Genomic DNA, 16,744 nt, shown 5'->3' on the forward strand with positions numbered 1-16,744 from the left:
ATCCGAATTATTATCTAGCACTCTCGGCAACGGCCATATCACGCTGAAAACACCGGTTCTCGTCGGATCACCGAAGTTAAGCAGCGGCGAGCGCAGTAAGTACTTGGGAGGGAGACCACTTAGGAACACTGCGTGCCGTTCGCTTTTTCACTTTTTTTTCCTCTTTTAAATTCCAATAGATATGAAAAAAGCCAACATATTTTCTTTTTGTTATTGTTTTAAAAAGATGAAGGTTAATTTGTCTCACTTAATTTAAATTCGAATTATTAAATAGCACTCTCGGCAACGGCCATATCACTCTGAAAATACCGGTTCTCGTCCGATCACCGAAGCTAAGCAGCGTTGAGCGCAGTCAGTACTTGGGAGGGAGAACACTTAGGAACACTGCGTGCCGTTGGCTTTTTCACTTTTTTTTCCTCTTTTAAATTCCAATAGATATGAAAAAAGCAAACATATTTTCTTTTTGTTATTGTTTTAAAAAGATGATGGTTAATTTGTCTCACTTAATTTAAATTCGAATTATTATCTAGCACTCTCGGCAAAGGCCATATCACGCTGAAAACACCGGTTCTCGTCCGATCACCGAAGTTAAGAAGCGTCGAGCGCAGTCAGTACTTGGGAGGGAGACCACTTAGGAACACTGCGTGCCGTTGGCTTTTTCACTTTTTTTTCCTTTTTTAAATTCCAATAGATATGAAAAAAGCAAACATATTTTCTTTTTGTTATTGTTTTGAAAAGATGAAGGTTAATTTGTCTCACTTAATTTAAATTCGAATTATTATCTAGCACTCTCGGCAACGGCCATATCACGCTGAAAACACCGGTTCTCGTCCGATCACCGAAGTTAAGCAGCGTCGAGCGCAGTCAGTACTTGGGAGGGAGACCACTTAGGAACACTGCGAGCCGTTGGCTTTTTCACTTTTTTTCCTCTTTTAAATTCCTATAGATATGAAAAAAGCAAACATATTTTCTTTTTGTTATTGTTTTAAAAAGATGAAGGTCAATTTGTCTCACTTAATTTAAATTCGAATTATTATCTAGCACTCTCGGCAACGGCCATATCACGCTGAAAACACCGGTTCTCGTCCGATCACCGAAGTTAAGCAGCGTCGAGCGCAGTCAGTACTTGGGAGGGAGACAACTTAGGAACACTGCGTGCCGTTGGCTTTTTCACTTTTTTTTCCTCTTTTAAATTCCAATAGATATGAAAAAAGCAAACATATTTTCTTTTTGTTATTGTTTTAAAAAGATGATGGTTAATTTGTCTCACTTAATTTAAATTCGAATTATTATTTTGCACTCTCGGCAACGGCCATATCACGCTGAAAACACCGGTTCTCGTCCGATCACCGAAGTTAAGCAGCGTCGAGCGCAGTCAGTACTTGAGAACTTTGCGTGCCGTTGGCTTTTTCACTTTTATTTCCTCTTTTAAATTCCATGAGATATGAAAAAAGCAAACATATCTTCTTTTTATTATTGATTTATAAAGATGAAGGTTAATTAAATTCGAATTATTAAATAGCACTCTCGGCAACGGCCATATCACGCTGAACACGCCGGTTCTCGTCCGATCACCGAAGTTAAGCTGCGTCGAGCGCAGTCAGTACTTGGGAGGGAGACCACTTAGGAACACTGCGTGCCGTTGGCTTTTTCACTTTTTTTTCCTCTTTTAAATTCCTATAGATATGAAAAAAGCCAACATATTTTCTTTTTGTTATTGTTTTAAAAAGATGAAGGTTAATTTGTCTCACTTAATTTAAATTCGAATTATTAAATAGCACTCTCGGCAACGGCCATATAACGCTGAAAACACCGGTTCTCGTCCGATCACCGAAGTTAAGCAGCGTCGAGCGCAGTCAGTACTTGGGAGGGAGACCACTTAAGAACACTGCGTGCCGTTGGCTTTTGCACTTTTTTTTCCTCTTTTAAATTCCAATAGATATGAAAAAAGCAAACATATTTTCTTTTTGTTATTGTTTTAAAAAGATGATGGTTAATTTGTCTCACTTAATTTAAATTCGAATTATTATCTAGCACTCTCGGCAACGGCCATATCACGCTGAAAACTACGGTTCTCGTCCGATCACCGAAGTTAAGAAGCGTCGAGCGCAGTCAGTACTTGGGAGGGAGACCACTTAGGAACACTGCGTGCCGTTGGCTTTTTCACTTTTTTTTCCTCTTTTAAATTCCTATAGATATGAAAAAAGCAAACATATTTTCTTTTTGTTATTGTTTTAAAAAGATGAAGGTCAATTTGTCTCACTTAATTTAAATTCGAATTATTATCTAGCACTCTCGGCAACGGCCATATCACGCTGAAAACACCGGTTCTCGTCCGATCACCGAAGTTAAGCAGCGTTGAGCGCAGTCAGTACTTGGGAGGGAGAACACTTAGGAACACTGCGTGCCGTTGGCTTTTTCACTTTTTTTCCTCTTTTAAATTCCAATAGATATGAAAAAAGCAAACATATTTTCTTTTTGTTATTGTTTTAAAAAGATGATGGTTAATTTGTCTCACTTAATTTAAATCCGAATTATTATCTAGCACTCTCGGCAACGGCCATATCACGCTGAAAACACCGGTTCTCGTCCGATCACCGAAGTTAAGCAGCGTCGAGCGCAGTCAGTACTTGGGAGGGAGACCACTTAGGAACACTGCGTGCCGTTGGCTTTTTCACTTTTTTTTCCTCTTTTAAATTCCTATAGATATGAAAAAAGCAAACATATTTTCTTTTTGTTATTGTTTTAAAAAGATGAAGGTCAATTTGTCTCACTTAATTTAAATTCGAATTATTATCTAGCATTCTCGGCAACGGCCATATCACGCTGAAAACACCGGTTCTCGTCCGATCACCGAAGTTAAGCAGCGTCGAGCGCAGTCAGTACTTGGGAGGGAGACAACTTAGGAACACTGCGTGCCGTTGGCTTTTTCACTTTTTTTTCCTCTTTTAAATTCCAATAGATATGAAAAAAGCAAACATAATTTCTTTTTGTTATTGTTTTAAAAAGATGATGGTTAATTTGTCTCACTTAATTTAAATTCGAATTATTATTTAGCACTCTCGGCAACGGCCATATCACGCTGAAAACACCGGTTCTCGTCCGATCACCGAAGTTAAGCAGCGTCGAGCGCAGTCAGTACTTGGAAACTTTGCGTGCCGTTGGCTTTTTCACTTTTATTTCCTCTTTTAAATTCCATGAGATATGAAAAAAGCAAACATATCTTCTTTTTATTATTGATTTATAAAGATGAAGGTTAATTAAATTCGAATTATTAAATAGCACTCTCGGCAACGGCCATATCACGCTGAACACGCCGGTTCTCGTCCGATCACCGAAGTTAAGCTGCGTCGAGCGCAGTCAGTACTTGGGAGGGAGACCACTTAGGAACACTGCGTGCCGTTGGGTTTTTCACTTTTTTTTCCTCTTTTAAATTCCTATAGATATGAAAAAAGCCAACATATTTTCTTTTTGTTATTGTTTTAAAAAGATGGTTAATTTGTCTCACTTAATTTAAATTCGAATTATTAAATAGCACTCTCGGCAACGGCCATATCACGCTGAAAACACCGGTTCTCGTCCGATCACCGAAGTTAAGCAGCGTCGAGCGCAGTCAGTACTTGGGAGGGAGACCACTTAAGAACACTGCGTACCGTTGGCTTTTTCACTTTTTTTTCCTCTTTTAAATTCCAATAGATATGAAAAAAGCAAACATATTTTCTTTTTGTTATTGTTTTAAAAAGATGATGGTTAATTTGTCTCACTTAATTTAAATTCGAATTATTATCTAGCACTCTCGGCAACGGCCATATCACGCTGAAAACACCGGTTCTCGTCCGATCACCGAAGTTAAGAAGCGTCGAGCGCAGTCAGTACTTGGGAGGGAAACCACCTAGGAACACTGCGTGCCGTTGGCTTTTTCACTTTTTTTTCCTCTTTTAAATTCCAATAAATATGAAAAAAGCAAACATATTTTCTTTTTGTTATTGTTTTAAAAAGATGATGGTTAATTTGTCTCACTTAATTTAAATTCGAATTCTTATCTTGCACTCTCGGCAACGGCCATATCACGCTGAAAACACCGGTTCTCGTCCGATCACCGAAGTTAAGCAGCGTCGAGCGCAGTCAGTACTTGGGAGGGAGACCACTTAGGAACACTGCGTGCCGTTGGCTTTTTCACTTTTTTTTCCTCTTTTAAATTCCAATAGATATGAAAAAAGCAAACATATTTTCTTTTTGTTATTGTTTTAAAAAGATGATGGTTAATTTGTCTCACTTAATTTAAATTCGAATTATTATCTAGCACTCTCGGCAACGGCCATATCACGCTGAAAACACCGGTTCTCGTCCGATCACCGAAGTTAAGAAGCGTCGAGCGCAGTCAGTACTTGGGAGGGAGACCACTTAGGAACACTGCGTGCCGTTGGCTTTTTCACTTTTTTTTTCCTCTTTCAAATTCCTATAGATATGAAAAAAGCAAACATATTTTCTTTTTGTTATTGTTTTAAAAAGATGAAGGTCAATTTGTCTCACTTAATTTAAATCCGAATTATTATCTAGCACTCTCGGCAACGGCCATATCACGCTGAAAACACCGGTTCTCGTCGGATCACCGAAGTTAAGCAGCGTCGAGCGCAGTCAGTACTTGGGAGGGAGACCACTTAGGAACACTGCGTGCCGTTCGCTTTTTCACTTTTTTTTCCTCTTTTAAATTCCAATAGATATGAAAAAAGCCAACATATTTTCTTTTTGTTATTGATTTAAAAAGATGAAGGTTAATTTGTCTCACTTAATTTAAATTCGAATTATTAAATAGCACTCTCGGCAACGGCCATATCACGCTGAAAACACCGGTTCTCGTCCGATCACCGAAGTTAAGCAGCGTTGAGCGCAGTCAGTACTTGGGAGGGAGAACACTTAGGAACACTGCGTGCCGTTGGCTTTTTCACTTTTTTTTCCTCTTTTAAATTCCAATAGATATGAAAAAAGCCAAAATATTTTCTTTTTGTTATTGATCTAAAAAGATGAAGGTTAATTTGTCTCACTTAATTTAAATTCGAATTATTAAATAGCACTCTCGGCAACGGCCATATCACGCTGAAAACACCGGTTCTCGTCCGATCACCGAAGTTAAGCAGCGTTGAGCGCAGTCAGTACTTGGGAGGGAGAACACTTAGGAACACTGCGTGCCGTTGGCTTTTTCACTTTTTTTTCCTCTTTTAAATTCCAATAGATATGAAAAAAGCAAACATATTTTCTTTTTGTTATTGTTTTAAAAAGATGATGGTTAATTTGTCTCACTTAATTTAAATTCGAATTATTATCTAGCACTCTCGGCAACAGCCATATCACGCTGAAAACACCGGTTCTCGTCCGATCACCGAAGTTAAGAAGCGTCGAGCGCAGTCAGTACTTGGGAGGGAGACCACTTAGGAACACTGCGTGCCGTTGGCTTTTTCACTTTTTTTCCTTTTTTAAATTCCAATAGATATGAAAAAAGCAAACATATTTTCTTTTTGTTATTGTTTTAAAAAGATGAAGGTTAATTTGTCTCACTTAATTTAAATTCGAATTATTATCTAGCACTCTCGGCAACGGCCATATCACGCTGAAAACACCGGTTCTCGTCCGATCACCGAAGTTAAGCAGCGTCGAGCGCAGTCAGTACTTGGGAGGGAGACCACTTAGGAACACTTTGTGCCGTTGGCTTTTTCACTTTTTTTTCCTCTTTTAAATTCCTATAGATATGAAAAAAGCAAACATATTTTCTTTTTGTTATTGTTTTAAAAAGATGAAGGTCAATTTGTCTCACTTAATTTAAATCCGAATTATTATCTAGCACTCTCGGCAACGGCCATATCACGCTGAAAACACCGGTTCTCGTCCGATCACCGAAGTTAAGCAGCGTTGAGCGCAGTCAGTACTTGGGAGGGAGAACACTTAGGAACACTGCGTGCCGTTGGCTTTTTCACTTTTTTTTCCTCTTTTAAATTCCAATAGATATGAAAAAAGCCAAAATATTTTCTTTTTGTTATTGATCTAAAAAGATGAAGGTTAATTTGTCTCACTTAATTTAAATTCGAATTATTAAATAGCACTCTCGGCAACGGCCATATCACGCTGAAAACACCGGTTCTCGTCCGATCACCGAAGTTAAGCAGCGTTGAGCGCAGTCAGTACTTGGGAGGGAGAACACTTAGGAACACTGCGTGCCGTTGGCTTTTTCACTTTTTTTTCCTCTTTTAAATTCCAATAGATATGAAAAAAGCAAACATATTTTCTTTTTGTTATTGTTTTAAAAAGATGATGGTTAATTTGTCTCACTTAATTTAAATTCGAATTATTATCTAGCACTCTCGGCAACAGCCATATCACGCTGAAAACACCGGTTCTCGTCCGATCAGCGAAGTTAAGAAGCGTCGAGCGCAGTCAGTACTTGGGAGGGAGACCACTTAGGAACACTGCGTGCCGTTGGCTTTTTCACTTTTTTTCCTTTTTTAAATTCCAATAGATATGAAAAAAGCAAACATAATTTCTTTTTGTTATTGTTTTAAAAAGATGATGGTTAATTTGTCTCACTTAATTTAAATTCGAATTATTATTTAGCACTCTCGGCAACGGCCATATCACGCTGAAAACACCGGTTCTCGTCCGATCACCGAAGTTAAGCAGCGTCGAGCGCAGTCAGTACTTGGAAACTTTGCGTGCCGTTGGCTTTTTCACTTTTATTTCCTCTTTTAAATTCCATGAGATATGAAAAAAGCAAACATATCTTCTTTTTATTATTGATTTATAAAGATGAAGGTTAATTAAATTCGAATTATTAAATAGCACTCTCGGCAACGGCCATATCACGCTGAACACGCCGGTTCTCGTCCGATCACCGAAGTTAAGCTGCGTCGAGCGCAGTCAGTACTTGGGAGGGAGACCACTTAGGAACACTGCGTGCCGTTGGGTTTTTCACTTTTTTTTCCTCTTTTAAATTCCTATAGATATGAAAAAAGCCAACATATTTTCTTTTTGTTATTGTTTTAAAAAGATGGTTAATTTGTCTCACTTAATTTAAATTCGAATTATTAAATAGCACTCTCGGCAACGGCCATATCACGCTGAAAACACCGGTTCTCGTCCGATCACCGAAGTTAAGCAGCGTCGAGCGCAGTCAGTACTTGGGAGGGAGACCACTTAAGAACACTGCGTACCGTTGGCTTTTTCACTTTTTTTTCCTCTTTTAAATTCCAATAGATATGAAAAAAGCAAACATATTTTCTTTTTGTTATTGTTTTAAAAAGATGATGGTTAATTTGTCTCACTTAATTTAAATTCGAATTATTATCTAGCACTCTCGGCAACGGCCATATCACGCTGAAAACACCGGTTCTCGTCCGATCACCGAAGTTAAGAAGCGTCGAGCGCAGTCAGTACTTGGGAGGGAAACCACCTAGGAACACTGCGTGCCGTTGGCTTTTTCACTTTTTTTTCCTCTTTTAAATTCCAATAAATATGAAAAAAGCAAACATATTTTCTTTTTGTTATTGTTTTAAAAAGATGATGGTTAATTTGTCTCACTTAATTTAAATTCGAATTCTTATCTTGCACTCTCGGCAACGGCCATATCACGCTGAAAACACCGGTTCTCGTCCGATCACCGAAGTTAAGCAGCGTCGAGCGCAGTCAGTACTTGGGAGGGAGACCACTTAGGAACACTGCGTGCCGTTGGCTTTTTCACTTTTTTTTCCTCTTTTAAATTCCAATAGATATGAAAAAAGCAAACATATTTTCTTTTTGTTATTGTTTTAAAAAGATGATGGTTAATTTGTCTCACTTAATTTAAATTCGAATTATTATCTAGCACTCTCGGCAACGGCCATATCACGCTGAAAACACCGGTTCTCGTCCGATCACCGAAGTTAAGAAGCGTCGAGCGCAGTCAGTACTTGGGAGGGAGACCACTTAGGAACACTGCGTGCCGTTGGCTTTTTCACTTTTTTTTTCCTCTTTCAAATTCCTATAGATATGAAAAAAGCAAACATATTTTCTTTTTGTTATTGTTTTAAAAAGATGAAGGTCAATTTGTCTCACTTAATTTAAATCCGAATTATTATCTAGCACTCTCGGCAACGGCCATATCACGCTGAAAACACCGGTTCTCGTCGGATCACCGAAGTTAAGCAGCGTCGAGCGCAGTCAGTACTTGGGAGGGAGACCACTTAGGAACACTGCGTGCCGTTCGCTTTTTCACTTTTTTTTCCTCTTTTAAATTCCAATAGATATGAAAAAAGCCAACATATTTTCTTTTTGTTATTGATTTAAAAAGATGAAGGTTAATTTGTCTCACTTAATTTAAATTCGAATTATTAAATAGCACTCTCGGCAACGGCCATATCACGCTGAAAACACCGGTTCTCGTCCGATCACCGAAGTTAAGCAGCGTTGAGCGCAGTCAGTACTTGGGAGGGAGAACACTTAGGAACACTGCGTGCCGTTGGCTTTTTCACTTTTTTTTCCTCTTTTAAATTCCAATAGATATGAAAAAAGCCAAAATATTTTCTTTTTGTTATTGATCTAAAAAGATGAAGGTTAATTTGTCTCACTTAATTTAAATTCGAATTATTAAATAGCACTCTCGGCAACGGCCATATCACGCTGAAAACACCGGTTCTCGTCCGATCACCGAAGTTAAGCAGCGTTGAGCGCAGTCAGTACTTGGGAGGGAGAACACTTAGGAACACTGCGTGCCGTTGGCTTTTTCACTTTTTTTTCCTCTTTTAAATTCCAATAGATATGAAAAAAGCAAACATATTTTCTTTTTGTTATTGTTTTAAAAAGATGATGGTTAATTTGTCTCACTTAATTTAAATTCGAATTATTATCTAGCACTCTCGGCAACAGCCATATCACGCTGAAAACACCGGTTCTCGTCCGATCACCGAAGTTAAGAAGCGTCGAGCGCAGTCAGTACTTGGGAGGGAGACCACTTAGGAACACTGCGTGCCGTTGGCTTTTTCACTTTTTTTCCTTTTTTAAATTCCAATAGATATGAAAAAAGCAAACATATTTTCTTTTTGTTATTGTTTTAAAAAGATGAAGGTTAATTTGTCTCACTTAATTTAAATTCGAATTATTATCTAGCACTCTCGGCAACGGCCATATCACGCTGAAAACACCGGTTCTCGTCCGATCACCGAAGTTAAGCAGCGTCGAGCGCAGTCAGTACTTGGGAGGGAGACCACTTAGGAACACTTTGTGCCGTTGGCTTTTTCACTTTTTTTTCCTCTTTTAAATTCCTATAGATATGAAAAAAGCAAACATATTTTCTTTTTGTTATTGTTTTAAAAAGATGAAGGTCAATTTGTCTCACTTAATTTAAATCCGAATTATTATCTAGCACTCTCGGCAACGGCCATATCACGCTGAAAACACCGGTTCTCGTCCGATCACCGAAGTTAAGCAGCGTTGAGCGCAGTCAGTACTTGGGAGGGAGAACACTTAGGAACACTGCGTGCCGTTGGCTTTTTCACTTTTTTTTCCTCTTTTAAATTCCAATAGATATGAAAAAAGCCAAAATATTTTCTTTTTGTTATTGATCTAAAAAGATGAAGGTTAATTTGTCTCACTTAATTTAAATTCGAATTATTAAATAGCACTCTCGGCAACGGCCATATCACGCTGAAAACACCGGTTCTCGTCCGATCACCGAAGTTAAGCAGCGTTGAGCGCAGTCAGTACTTGGGAGGGAGAACACTTAGGAACACTGCGTGCCGTTGGCTTTTTCACTTTTTTTTCCTCTTTTAAATTCCAATAGATATGAAAAAAGCAAACATATTTTCTTTTTGTTATTGTTTTAAAAAGATGATGGTTAATTTGTCTCACTTAATTTAAATTCGAATTATTATCTAGCACTCTCGGCAACAGCCATATCACGCTGAAAACACCGGTTCTCGTCCGATCACCGAAGTTAAGAAGCGTCGAGCGCAGTCAGTACTTGGGAGGGAGACCACTTAGGAACACTGCGTGCCGTTGGCTTTTTCACTTTTTTTCCTTTTTTAAATTCCAATAGATATGAAAAAAGCAAACATATTTTCTTTTTGTTATTGTTTTAAAAAGATGAAGGTTAATTTGTCTCACTTAATTTAAATTCGAATTATTATCTAGCACTCTCGGCAACGGCCATATCACGCTGAAAACACCGGTTCTCGTCCGATCACCGAAGTTAAGCAGCGTTGAGCGCAGTCAGTACTTGGGAGGGAGAACACTTAGGAACACTGCGTGCCGTTGGCTTTTTCACTTTTTTTTCCTCTTTTAAATTCCAATAGATATGAAAAAAGCCAACATATTTTCTTTTTGTTATTGATTTAAAAAGATGAAGGTTAATTTGTCTCACTTAATTTAAATTCGAATTATTAAATAGCACTCTCGGCAACGGCCATATCACGCTGAAAACACCGGTTCTCGTCCGATCACCGAAGTTAAGCAGCGTTGAGCGCAGTCAGTACTTGGGAGGGAGAACACTTAGGAACACTGCGTGCCGTTGGCTTTTTCACTTTTTTTTCCTCTTTTAAATTCCAATAGATATGAAAAAAGCAAACATATTTTCTTTTTGTTATTGTTTTAAAAAGATGATGGTTAATTTGTCTCACTTAATTTAAATTCGAATTATTAAATAGCACTCTCGGCAACGGCCATATCACGCTGAAAACACCGGTTCTCGTCCGATCACCGAAGTTAAGAAGCGTCGAGCGCAGTCAGTACTTGGGAGGGAGACCACTTAGGAACACTGCGTGCCGTTGGCTTTTTCACTTTTTTTCCTTTTTTAAATTCCAATAGATATGAAAAAAGCAAACATATTTTCTTTTTGTTATTGTTTTAAAAAGATGAAGGTTAATTTGTCTCACTTAATTTAAATTCGAATTATTATCTAGCACTCTCGGCAACGGCCATATCACGCTGAAAACACCGGTTCTCGTCCGATCACCGAAGTTAAGCAGCGTCGAGCGCAGTCAGTACTTGGGAGGGAGACAACTTAGGAACACTGCGTGCCGTTGGCTTTTTCACTTTTATTTCCTCTTTTAAATTCCATGAGATATGAAAAAAGCAAACATATCTTCTTTTTATTATTGATTTATAAAGATGAAGGTTAATTAAATTCGAATTATTAAATAGCACTCTCGGCAACGGCCATATCACGCTGAACACGCCGGTTCTCGTCCGATCACCGAAGTTAAACTGCCACGAGCGCAGTCAGTACTTGGGAGGGAGACCACTTAGGAACACTGCGTGCCGTTGGGTTTTTCACTTTTTTTTCCTCTTTTAAATTCCTATAGATATGAAAAAAGCCAACATATTTTCTTTTTGTTATTGTTTTAAAAAGATGAAGGTTAATTTGTCTCACTTAATTTAAATTCGAATTATTAAATAGCACTCTCGGCAACGGCCATATCACGCTGAAAACACCGGTTCTCGTCCGATCACCGAAGTTAAGCAGCGTTGAGCGCAGTCAGTACTTGGGAGGGAGAACACTTAGGAACACTGCGTGCCGTTGGCTTTTTCACTTTTTTTTCCTCTTTTAAATTCCAATAGATATGAAAAAAGCAAACATATTTTCTTTTTGTTATTGTTTTAAAAAGATGATGGTTAATTTGTCTCACTTAATTTAAATTCGAATTATTATCTAGCACTCTCGGCAACGGCCATATCACGCTGAAAACACCGGTTCTCGTCCGATCACCGAAGTTAAGAAGCGTCGAGCGCAGTCAGTACTTGGGAGGGAGACCACTTAGGAACACTGCGTGCCGTTGGCTTTTTCACTTTTTTTCCTTTTTTAAATTCCAATAGATATGAAAAAAGCAAACATATTTTCTTTTTGTTATTGTTTTAAAAAGATGAAGGTTAATTTGTCTCACTTAATTTAAATTCGAATTATTATCTAGCACTCTCGGCAACGGCCATATCACGCTGAAAACACCGGTTCTCGTCGGATCACCGAAGTTAAGCAGCGTCGAGCGCAGTCAGTACTTGGGAGGGAGACCACTTAGGAACACTGCGTGCCGTTCGCTTTTTCACTTTTTTTTCCTCTTTTAAATTCCAATAGATATGAAAAAAGCCAACATATTTTCTTTTTGTTATTGATTTAAAAAGATGAAGGTTAATTTGTCTCACTTAATTTAAATTCGAATTATTAAATAGCACTCTCGGCAACGGCCATATCACGCTGAAAACACCGGTTCTCGTCCGATCACCGAAGTTAAGCAGCGTTGAGCGCAGTCAGTACTTGGGAGGGAGAACACTTAGGAACACTGCGTGCCGTTGGCTTTTTCACTTTTTTTTCCTCTTTTAAATTCCAATAGATATGAAAAAAGCCAACATATTTTCTTTTTGTTATTGATTTAAAAAGATGAAGGTTAATTTGTCTCACTTAATTTAAATTCGAATTATTAAATAGCACTCTCGGCAACGGCCATATCACGCTGAAAACACCGGTTCTCGTCCGATCACCGAAGTTAAGCAGCGTCGAGCGCAGTCAGTACTTGGGAGGGAGACCACTTAGGAACACTGCGTGCCGTTGGCTTTTTCACTTTTTTTTCCTCTTTTAAATTCCTATAGATATGAAAAAAGCAAACATATTTTCTTTTTGTTATTGTTTTAAAAAGATGAAGGTCAATTTGTCTCACTTAATTTAAATCCGAATTATTATCTAGCACTCTCGGCAACGGCCATATCACGCTGAAAACACCGGTTCTCGTCGGATCACCGAAGTTAAGCAGCGTCGAGCGCAGTCAGTACTTGGGAGGGAGACCACTTAGGAACACTGCGTGCCGTTCGCTTTTTCACTTTTTTTTCCTCTTTTAAATTCCAATAGATATGAAAAAAGCCAACATATTTTCTTTTTGTTATTGATTTAAAAAGATGAAGGTTAATTTGTCTCACTTAATTTAAATTCGAATTATTAAATAGCACTCTCGGCAACGGCCATATCACGCTGAAAACACCGGTTCTCGTCCGATCACCGAAGTTAAGCAGCGTTGAGCGCAGTCAGTACTTGGGAGGGAGAACACTTTGGAACACTGCGTGCCGTTGGCTTTTTCACTTTTTTTTCCTCTTTTAAATTCCAATAGATATGAAAAAAGCAAACATATTTTCTTTTTGTTATTGTTTTAAAAAGATGATGGTTAATTTGTCTCACTTAATTTAAATTCGAATTATTATCTAGCACTCTCGGCAACGGCCATATCACGCTGAAAACACCGGTTCTCGTCCGATCACCGAAGTTAAGAAGCGTCGAGCGCAGTCAGTACTTGGGAGGGAGACCACTTAGGAACACTGCGTGCCGTTGGCTTTTTCACTTTTTTTCCTTTTTTAAATTCCAATAGATATGAAAAAAGCAAACATATTTTCTTTTTGTTATTGTTTTAAAAAGATGAAGGTTAATTTGTCTCACTTAATTTAAATTCGAATTATTATCTAGCACTCTCGGCAACGGCCATATCACGCTGAAAACACCGGTTCTCGTCGGATCACCGAAGTTAAGCAGCGTCGAGCGCAGTCAGTACTTGGGAGGGAGACCACTTAGGAACACTGCGTGCCGTTCGCTTTTTCACTTTTTTTTCCTCTTTTAAATTCCAATAGATATGAAAAAAGCCAACATATTTTCTTTTTGTTATTGATTTAAAAAGATGAAGGTTAATTTGTCTCACTTAATTTAAATTCGAATTATTAAATAGCACTCTCGGCAACAGCCATATCACGCTGAAAACACCGGTTCTCGTCCGATCACCGAAGTTAAGCAGCGTTGAGCGCAGTCAGTACTTGGGAGGGAGAACACTTAGAAACACTGCGTGCCGTTGGCTTTTTCACTTTTTTTTCCTCTTTTAAATTCCAATAGATATGAAAAAAGCCAACATATTTTCTTTTTGTTATTGATTTAAAAAGATGAAGGTTAATTTGTCTCACTTAATTTAAATTCGAATTATTAAATAGCACTCTCGGCAACGGCCATATCACGCTGAAAACACCGGTTCTCGTCCGATCACCGAAGTTAAGCAGCGTCGAGCGCAGTCAGTACTTGGGAGGGAGACCACTTAGGAACACTGCGTGCCGTTGGCTTTTTCATTTTTTTTCCTCTTTTAAATTCCTATAGATATGAAAAAAGCAAACATATTTTCTTTTTGTTATTGTTTTAAAAAGATGAAGGTCAATTTGTCTCACTTAATTTAAATCCGAATTATTATCTAGCACTCTCGGCAACGGCCATATCACGCTGAAAACACCGGTTCTCGTCGGATCACCGAAGTTAAGCAGCGTCGAGCGCAGTCAGTACTTGGGAGGGAGACCACTTAGGAACACTGCGTGCCGTTCGCTTTTTCACTTTTTTTTCCTCTTTTAAATTCCAATAGATATGAAAAAAGCCAACATATTTTCTTTTTGTTATTGATTTAAAAAGATGAAGGTTAATTTGTCTCACTTAATTTAAATTCGAATTATTAAATAGCACTCTCGGCAACGGCCATATCACGCTGAAAACACCGGTTCTCGTCCGATCACCGAAGTTAAGCAGCGTTGAGCGCAGTCAGTACTTGGGAGGGAGAACACTTAGGAACACTGCGTGCCGTTGGCTTTTTCACTTTTTTTTCCTCTTTTAAATTCCAATAGATATGAAAAAAGCCAACATATTTTCTTTTTGTTATTGATTTAAAAAGATGAAGGTTAATTTGTCTCACTTAATTTAAATTCGAATTATTAAATAGCACTCTCGGCAACGGCCATATCACGCTGAAAACACCGGTTCTCGTCCGATCACCGAAGTTAAGCAGCGTCGAGCGCAGTCAGTACTTGGGAGGGAGACCACTTAGGAACACTGCGTGCCGTTGGCTTTTTCACTTTTTTTTCCTCTTTTAAATTCCTATAGATATGAAAAAAGCAAACATATTTTCTTTTTGTTATTGTTTTAAAAAGATGAAGGTCAATTTGTCTCACTTAATTTAAATCCGAATTATTATCTAGCACTCTCGGCAACGGCCATATCACGCTGAAAACACCGGTTCTCGTCGGATCACCGAAGTTAAGCAGCGTCGAGCGCAGTCAGTACTTGGGAGGGAGACCACTTAGGAACACTGCGTGCCGTTCGCTTTTTCACTTTTTTTTCCTCTTTTAAATTCCAATAGATATGAAAAAAGCCAACATATTTTCTTTTTGTTATTGATTTAAAAAGATGAAGGTTAATTTGTCTCACTTAATTTAAATTCGAATTATTAAATAGCACTCTCGGCAACGGCCATATCACGCTGAAAACACCGGTTCTCGTCCGATCACCGAAGTTAAGCAGCGTTGAGCGCAGTCAGTACTTGGGAGGGAGAACACTTAGGAACACTGCGTGCCGTTGGCTTTTTCACTTTTTTTTCCTCTTTTAAATTCCAATAGATATGAAAAAAGCCAACATATTTTCTTTTTGTTATTGATTTAAAAAGATGAAGGTTAATTTGTCTCACTTAATTTAAATTCGAATTATTAAATAGCACTCTCGGCAACGGCCATATCACGCTGAAAACACCGGTTCTCGTCCGATCACCGAAGTTAAGCAGCGTCGAGCGCAGTCAGTACTTGGGAGGGAGACCACTTAGGAACACTGCGTGCCGTTGGCTTTTTCACTTTTTTTTCCTCTTTTAAATTCCTATAGATATGAAAAAAGCAAACATATTTTCTTTTTGTTATTGTTTTAAAAAGATGAAGGTCAATTTGTCTCACTTAATTTAAATCCGAATTATTATCTAGCACTCTCGGCAACGGCCATATCACGCTGAAAACACCGGTTCTCGTCGGATCACCGAAGTTAAGCAGCGTCGAGCGCAGTCAGTACTTGGGAGGGAGACCACTTAGGAACACTGCGTGCCGTTCGCTTTTTCACTTTTTTTTCCTCTTTTAAATTCCAATAGATATGAAAAAAGCCAACATATTTTCTTTTTGTTATTGATTTAAAAAGATGAAGGTTAATTTGTCTCACTTAATTTAAATTCGAATTATTAAATAGCACTCTCGGCAACGGCCATATCACGCTGAAAACACCGGTTCTCGTCCGATCACCGAAGTTAAGCAGCGTTGAGCGCAGTCAGTACTTGGGAGGGAGAACACTTTGGAACACTGCGTGCCGTTGGCTTTTTCACTTTTTTTTCCTCTTTTAAATTCCAATAGATATGAAAAAAGCAAACATATTTTCTTTTTGTTATTGTTTTAAAAAGATGATGGTTAATTTGTCTCACTTAATTTAAATTCGAATTATTATCTAGCACTCTCGGCAACGGCCATATCACGCTGAAAACACCGGTTCTCGTCCGATCACCGAAGTTAAGAAGCGTCGAGCGCAGTCAGTACTTGGGAGGGAGACCACTTAGGAACACTGCGTGCCGTTGGCTTTTTCACTTTTTTTCCTTTTTTAAATTCCAATAGATATGAAAAAAGCAAACATATTTTCTTTTTGTTATTGTTTTAAAAAGATGAAGGTTAATTTGTCTCACTTAATTTAAATTCGAATTATTATCTAGCACTCTCGGCAACGGCCATATCACGCTGAAAACACCGGTTCTCGTCGGATCACCGAAGTTAAGCAGCGTCGAGCGCAGTCAGTACTTGGGAGGGAGACCACTTAGGAACACTGCGTGCCGTTCGCTTTTTCACTTTTTTTTCCTCTTTTAAATTCCAATAGATATGAAAAAAGCCAACATATTTTCTTTTTGTTATTGATTTAAAAAGA

General features: G+C 38.3%; 33 non-coding genes and 33 pseudogenes across 33 annotated transcripts; all 66 read left to right on the forward strand.

The window, feature by feature from the left end:
* The first annotated feature begins 25 nt into the window (after positions 1–25).
* On the forward strand, positions 26–144 carry LOC149671579 (5S ribosomal RNA; annotated as a pseudogene).
* Positions 145–281: 137 nt separating this feature from the next.
* On the forward strand, positions 282–400 carry LOC149671580 (5S ribosomal RNA; annotated as a pseudogene).
* A 137-nt stretch (positions 401–537) lies between these two features.
* Positions 538–656, forward strand: LOC149671581 (5S ribosomal RNA; annotated as a pseudogene).
* Positions 657–793: 137 nt separating this feature from the next.
* Positions 794–912, forward strand: LOC149671582 (5S ribosomal RNA). The gene has a single exon (XR_016367602.1). It is a non-coding gene; the product is annotated as a 5S ribosomal RNA (ribosomal RNA).
* Positions 913–1,048: 136 nt separating this feature from the next.
* Positions 1,049–1,167, forward strand: LOC149671583 (5S ribosomal RNA; annotated as a pseudogene).
* A 137-nt stretch (positions 1,168–1,304) lies between these two features.
* Positions 1,305–1,407, forward strand: LOC149671584 (5S ribosomal RNA; annotated as a pseudogene).
* Positions 1,408–1,529: 122 nt separating this feature from the next.
* Positions 1,530–1,648, forward strand: LOC149671585 (5S ribosomal RNA; annotated as a pseudogene).
* A 137-nt stretch (positions 1,649–1,785) lies between these two features.
* LOC149671586 (5S ribosomal RNA) lies at positions 1,786–1,904 on the forward strand (annotated as a pseudogene).
* Positions 1,905–2,041: 137 nt separating this feature from the next.
* Positions 2,042–2,160, forward strand: LOC149671587 (5S ribosomal RNA; annotated as a pseudogene).
* A 137-nt stretch (positions 2,161–2,297) lies between these two features.
* LOC149671588 (5S ribosomal RNA) lies at positions 2,298–2,416 on the forward strand. Its single transcript, XR_016367278.1, has one exon. It is a non-coding gene; the product is annotated as a 5S ribosomal RNA (ribosomal RNA).
* A 136-nt stretch (positions 2,417–2,552) lies between these two features.
* Positions 2,553–2,671, forward strand: LOC149671589 (5S ribosomal RNA). The gene has a single exon (XR_016367359.1). It is a non-coding gene; the product is annotated as a 5S ribosomal RNA (ribosomal RNA).
* A 137-nt stretch (positions 2,672–2,808) lies between these two features.
* On the forward strand, positions 2,809–2,927 carry LOC149671590 (5S ribosomal RNA; annotated as a pseudogene).
* Positions 2,928–3,064: 137 nt separating this feature from the next.
* LOC149671591 (5S ribosomal RNA) lies at positions 3,065–3,167 on the forward strand (annotated as a pseudogene).
* A 122-nt stretch (positions 3,168–3,289) lies between these two features.
* Positions 3,290–3,408, forward strand: LOC149671592 (5S ribosomal RNA; annotated as a pseudogene).
* Positions 3,409–3,542: 134 nt separating this feature from the next.
* Positions 3,543–3,661, forward strand: LOC149671593 (5S ribosomal RNA). Its single transcript, XR_016367605.1, has one exon. It is a non-coding gene; the product is annotated as a 5S ribosomal RNA (ribosomal RNA).
* A 137-nt stretch (positions 3,662–3,798) lies between these two features.
* LOC149671594 (5S ribosomal RNA) lies at positions 3,799–3,917 on the forward strand (annotated as a pseudogene).
* Positions 3,918–4,054: 137 nt separating this feature from the next.
* Positions 4,055–4,173, forward strand: LOC149671595 (5S ribosomal RNA). The gene has a single exon (XR_016367361.1). It is a non-coding gene; the product is annotated as a 5S ribosomal RNA (ribosomal RNA).
* Positions 4,174–4,310: 137 nt separating this feature from the next.
* LOC149671596 (5S ribosomal RNA) lies at positions 4,311–4,429 on the forward strand. Its single transcript, XR_016367812.1, has one exon. It is a non-coding gene; the product is annotated as a 5S ribosomal RNA (ribosomal RNA).
* A 138-nt stretch (positions 4,430–4,567) lies between these two features.
* On the forward strand, positions 4,568–4,686 carry LOC149671597 (5S ribosomal RNA; annotated as a pseudogene).
* A 137-nt stretch (positions 4,687–4,823) lies between these two features.
* Positions 4,824–4,942, forward strand: LOC149671598 (5S ribosomal RNA). Its single transcript, XR_016367279.1, has one exon. It is a non-coding gene; the product is annotated as a 5S ribosomal RNA (ribosomal RNA).
* Positions 4,943–5,079: 137 nt separating this feature from the next.
* Positions 5,080–5,198, forward strand: LOC149671599 (5S ribosomal RNA). Its single transcript, XR_016367280.1, has one exon. It is a non-coding gene; the product is annotated as a 5S ribosomal RNA (ribosomal RNA).
* Positions 5,199–5,335: 137 nt separating this feature from the next.
* On the forward strand, positions 5,336–5,454 carry LOC149671600 (5S ribosomal RNA; annotated as a pseudogene).
* Positions 5,455–5,590: 136 nt separating this feature from the next.
* Positions 5,591–5,709, forward strand: LOC149671601 (5S ribosomal RNA). The gene has a single exon (XR_016367499.1). It is a non-coding gene; the product is annotated as a 5S ribosomal RNA (ribosomal RNA).
* A 137-nt stretch (positions 5,710–5,846) lies between these two features.
* LOC149671602 (5S ribosomal RNA) lies at positions 5,847–5,965 on the forward strand. The gene has a single exon (XR_016367281.1). It is a non-coding gene; the product is annotated as a 5S ribosomal RNA (ribosomal RNA).
* A 137-nt stretch (positions 5,966–6,102) lies between these two features.
* Positions 6,103–6,221, forward strand: LOC149671603 (5S ribosomal RNA). Its single transcript, XR_016367282.1, has one exon. It is a non-coding gene; the product is annotated as a 5S ribosomal RNA (ribosomal RNA).
* Positions 6,222–6,358: 137 nt separating this feature from the next.
* Positions 6,359–6,477, forward strand: LOC149671604 (5S ribosomal RNA; annotated as a pseudogene).
* A 136-nt stretch (positions 6,478–6,613) lies between these two features.
* LOC149671605 (5S ribosomal RNA) lies at positions 6,614–6,716 on the forward strand (annotated as a pseudogene).
* A 122-nt stretch (positions 6,717–6,838) lies between these two features.
* LOC149671606 (5S ribosomal RNA) lies at positions 6,839–6,957 on the forward strand (annotated as a pseudogene).
* A 134-nt stretch (positions 6,958–7,091) lies between these two features.
* Positions 7,092–7,210, forward strand: LOC149671607 (5S ribosomal RNA). The gene has a single exon (XR_016367606.1). It is a non-coding gene; the product is annotated as a 5S ribosomal RNA (ribosomal RNA).
* A 137-nt stretch (positions 7,211–7,347) lies between these two features.
* LOC149671608 (5S ribosomal RNA) lies at positions 7,348–7,466 on the forward strand (annotated as a pseudogene).
* A 137-nt stretch (positions 7,467–7,603) lies between these two features.
* Positions 7,604–7,722, forward strand: LOC149671609 (5S ribosomal RNA). Its single transcript, XR_016367362.1, has one exon. It is a non-coding gene; the product is annotated as a 5S ribosomal RNA (ribosomal RNA).
* Positions 7,723–7,859: 137 nt separating this feature from the next.
* LOC149671610 (5S ribosomal RNA) lies at positions 7,860–7,978 on the forward strand. Its single transcript, XR_016367814.1, has one exon. It is a non-coding gene; the product is annotated as a 5S ribosomal RNA (ribosomal RNA).
* A 138-nt stretch (positions 7,979–8,116) lies between these two features.
* Positions 8,117–8,235, forward strand: LOC149671611 (5S ribosomal RNA; annotated as a pseudogene).
* A 137-nt stretch (positions 8,236–8,372) lies between these two features.
* LOC149671612 (5S ribosomal RNA) lies at positions 8,373–8,491 on the forward strand. Its single transcript, XR_016367283.1, has one exon. It is a non-coding gene; the product is annotated as a 5S ribosomal RNA (ribosomal RNA).
* A 137-nt stretch (positions 8,492–8,628) lies between these two features.
* On the forward strand, positions 8,629–8,747 carry LOC149671613 (5S ribosomal RNA). Its single transcript, XR_016367284.1, has one exon. It is a non-coding gene; the product is annotated as a 5S ribosomal RNA (ribosomal RNA).
* A 137-nt stretch (positions 8,748–8,884) lies between these two features.
* On the forward strand, positions 8,885–9,003 carry LOC149671614 (5S ribosomal RNA; annotated as a pseudogene).
* Positions 9,004–9,139: 136 nt separating this feature from the next.
* Positions 9,140–9,258, forward strand: LOC149671615 (5S ribosomal RNA). Its single transcript, XR_016367500.1, has one exon. It is a non-coding gene; the product is annotated as a 5S ribosomal RNA (ribosomal RNA).
* A 137-nt stretch (positions 9,259–9,395) lies between these two features.
* On the forward strand, positions 9,396–9,514 carry LOC149671616 (5S ribosomal RNA). The gene has a single exon (XR_016367285.1). It is a non-coding gene; the product is annotated as a 5S ribosomal RNA (ribosomal RNA).
* Positions 9,515–9,651: 137 nt separating this feature from the next.
* LOC149671617 (5S ribosomal RNA) lies at positions 9,652–9,770 on the forward strand. Its single transcript, XR_016367287.1, has one exon. It is a non-coding gene; the product is annotated as a 5S ribosomal RNA (ribosomal RNA).
* A 137-nt stretch (positions 9,771–9,907) lies between these two features.
* On the forward strand, positions 9,908–10,026 carry LOC149671618 (5S ribosomal RNA; annotated as a pseudogene).
* Positions 10,027–10,162: 136 nt separating this feature from the next.
* On the forward strand, positions 10,163–10,281 carry LOC149671619 (5S ribosomal RNA). Its single transcript, XR_016367288.1, has one exon. It is a non-coding gene; the product is annotated as a 5S ribosomal RNA (ribosomal RNA).
* Positions 10,282–10,418: 137 nt separating this feature from the next.
* LOC149671620 (5S ribosomal RNA) lies at positions 10,419–10,537 on the forward strand. The gene has a single exon (XR_016367289.1). It is a non-coding gene; the product is annotated as a 5S ribosomal RNA (ribosomal RNA).
* A 137-nt stretch (positions 10,538–10,674) lies between these two features.
* Positions 10,675–10,793, forward strand: LOC149671621 (5S ribosomal RNA). The gene has a single exon (XR_016367815.1). It is a non-coding gene; the product is annotated as a 5S ribosomal RNA (ribosomal RNA).
* Positions 10,794–10,929: 136 nt separating this feature from the next.
* On the forward strand, positions 10,930–11,048 carry LOC149671622 (5S ribosomal RNA; annotated as a pseudogene).
* A 122-nt stretch (positions 11,049–11,170) lies between these two features.
* LOC149671623 (5S ribosomal RNA) lies at positions 11,171–11,289 on the forward strand (annotated as a pseudogene).
* A 137-nt stretch (positions 11,290–11,426) lies between these two features.
* LOC149671624 (5S ribosomal RNA) lies at positions 11,427–11,545 on the forward strand. The gene has a single exon (XR_016367290.1). It is a non-coding gene; the product is annotated as a 5S ribosomal RNA (ribosomal RNA).
* A 137-nt stretch (positions 11,546–11,682) lies between these two features.
* LOC149671625 (5S ribosomal RNA) lies at positions 11,683–11,801 on the forward strand. The gene has a single exon (XR_016367816.1). It is a non-coding gene; the product is annotated as a 5S ribosomal RNA (ribosomal RNA).
* Positions 11,802–11,937: 136 nt separating this feature from the next.
* On the forward strand, positions 11,938–12,056 carry LOC149671626 (5S ribosomal RNA; annotated as a pseudogene).
* Positions 12,057–12,193: 137 nt separating this feature from the next.
* LOC149671627 (5S ribosomal RNA) lies at positions 12,194–12,312 on the forward strand. The gene has a single exon (XR_016367291.1). It is a non-coding gene; the product is annotated as a 5S ribosomal RNA (ribosomal RNA).
* Positions 12,313–12,449: 137 nt separating this feature from the next.
* Positions 12,450–12,568, forward strand: LOC149671628 (5S ribosomal RNA). Its single transcript, XR_016367363.1, has one exon. It is a non-coding gene; the product is annotated as a 5S ribosomal RNA (ribosomal RNA).
* A 137-nt stretch (positions 12,569–12,705) lies between these two features.
* On the forward strand, positions 12,706–12,824 carry LOC149671629 (5S ribosomal RNA; annotated as a pseudogene).
* A 137-nt stretch (positions 12,825–12,961) lies between these two features.
* LOC149671630 (5S ribosomal RNA) lies at positions 12,962–13,080 on the forward strand (annotated as a pseudogene).
* Positions 13,081–13,217: 137 nt separating this feature from the next.
* On the forward strand, positions 13,218–13,336 carry LOC149671631 (5S ribosomal RNA). The gene has a single exon (XR_016367817.1). It is a non-coding gene; the product is annotated as a 5S ribosomal RNA (ribosomal RNA).
* A 136-nt stretch (positions 13,337–13,472) lies between these two features.
* LOC149671632 (5S ribosomal RNA) lies at positions 13,473–13,591 on the forward strand (annotated as a pseudogene).
* Positions 13,592–13,728: 137 nt separating this feature from the next.
* LOC149671633 (5S ribosomal RNA) lies at positions 13,729–13,847 on the forward strand (annotated as a pseudogene).
* A 137-nt stretch (positions 13,848–13,984) lies between these two features.
* Positions 13,985–14,103, forward strand: LOC149671634 (5S ribosomal RNA). The gene has a single exon (XR_016367364.1). It is a non-coding gene; the product is annotated as a 5S ribosomal RNA (ribosomal RNA).
* Positions 14,104–14,239: 136 nt separating this feature from the next.
* On the forward strand, positions 14,240–14,358 carry LOC149671635 (5S ribosomal RNA; annotated as a pseudogene).
* Positions 14,359–14,495: 137 nt separating this feature from the next.
* Positions 14,496–14,614, forward strand: LOC149671636 (5S ribosomal RNA). The gene has a single exon (XR_016367292.1). It is a non-coding gene; the product is annotated as a 5S ribosomal RNA (ribosomal RNA).
* Positions 14,615–14,751: 137 nt separating this feature from the next.
* On the forward strand, positions 14,752–14,870 carry LOC149671637 (5S ribosomal RNA). The gene has a single exon (XR_016367366.1). It is a non-coding gene; the product is annotated as a 5S ribosomal RNA (ribosomal RNA).
* Positions 14,871–15,007: 137 nt separating this feature from the next.
* On the forward strand, positions 15,008–15,126 carry LOC149671638 (5S ribosomal RNA; annotated as a pseudogene).
* Positions 15,127–15,263: 137 nt separating this feature from the next.
* Positions 15,264–15,382, forward strand: LOC149671639 (5S ribosomal RNA). Its single transcript, XR_016367293.1, has one exon. It is a non-coding gene; the product is annotated as a 5S ribosomal RNA (ribosomal RNA).
* A 137-nt stretch (positions 15,383–15,519) lies between these two features.
* LOC149671640 (5S ribosomal RNA) lies at positions 15,520–15,638 on the forward strand. The gene has a single exon (XR_016367367.1). It is a non-coding gene; the product is annotated as a 5S ribosomal RNA (ribosomal RNA).
* Positions 15,639–15,775: 137 nt separating this feature from the next.
* LOC149671641 (5S ribosomal RNA) lies at positions 15,776–15,894 on the forward strand (annotated as a pseudogene).
* Positions 15,895–16,031: 137 nt separating this feature from the next.
* Positions 16,032–16,150, forward strand: LOC149671642 (5S ribosomal RNA; annotated as a pseudogene).
* Positions 16,151–16,287: 137 nt separating this feature from the next.
* Positions 16,288–16,406, forward strand: LOC149671643 (5S ribosomal RNA). Its single transcript, XR_016367818.1, has one exon. It is a non-coding gene; the product is annotated as a 5S ribosomal RNA (ribosomal RNA).
* A 136-nt stretch (positions 16,407–16,542) lies between these two features.
* On the forward strand, positions 16,543–16,661 carry LOC149671644 (5S ribosomal RNA; annotated as a pseudogene).
* Positions 16,662–16,744: the final 83 nt, after the last annotated feature.

The sequence above is a fragment of the Phalangium opilio genome, unplaced genomic scaffold (genome assembly GCF_054372755.1).
Source record: "Phalangium opilio isolate 3A_F unplaced genomic scaffold, DU_Popi_V2 ptg000054l_1, whole genome shotgun sequence".
In the NCBI taxonomy this organism is placed as follows: Eukaryota; Metazoa; Arthropoda; class Arachnida; order Opiliones; family Phalangiidae; genus Phalangium; species Phalangium opilio.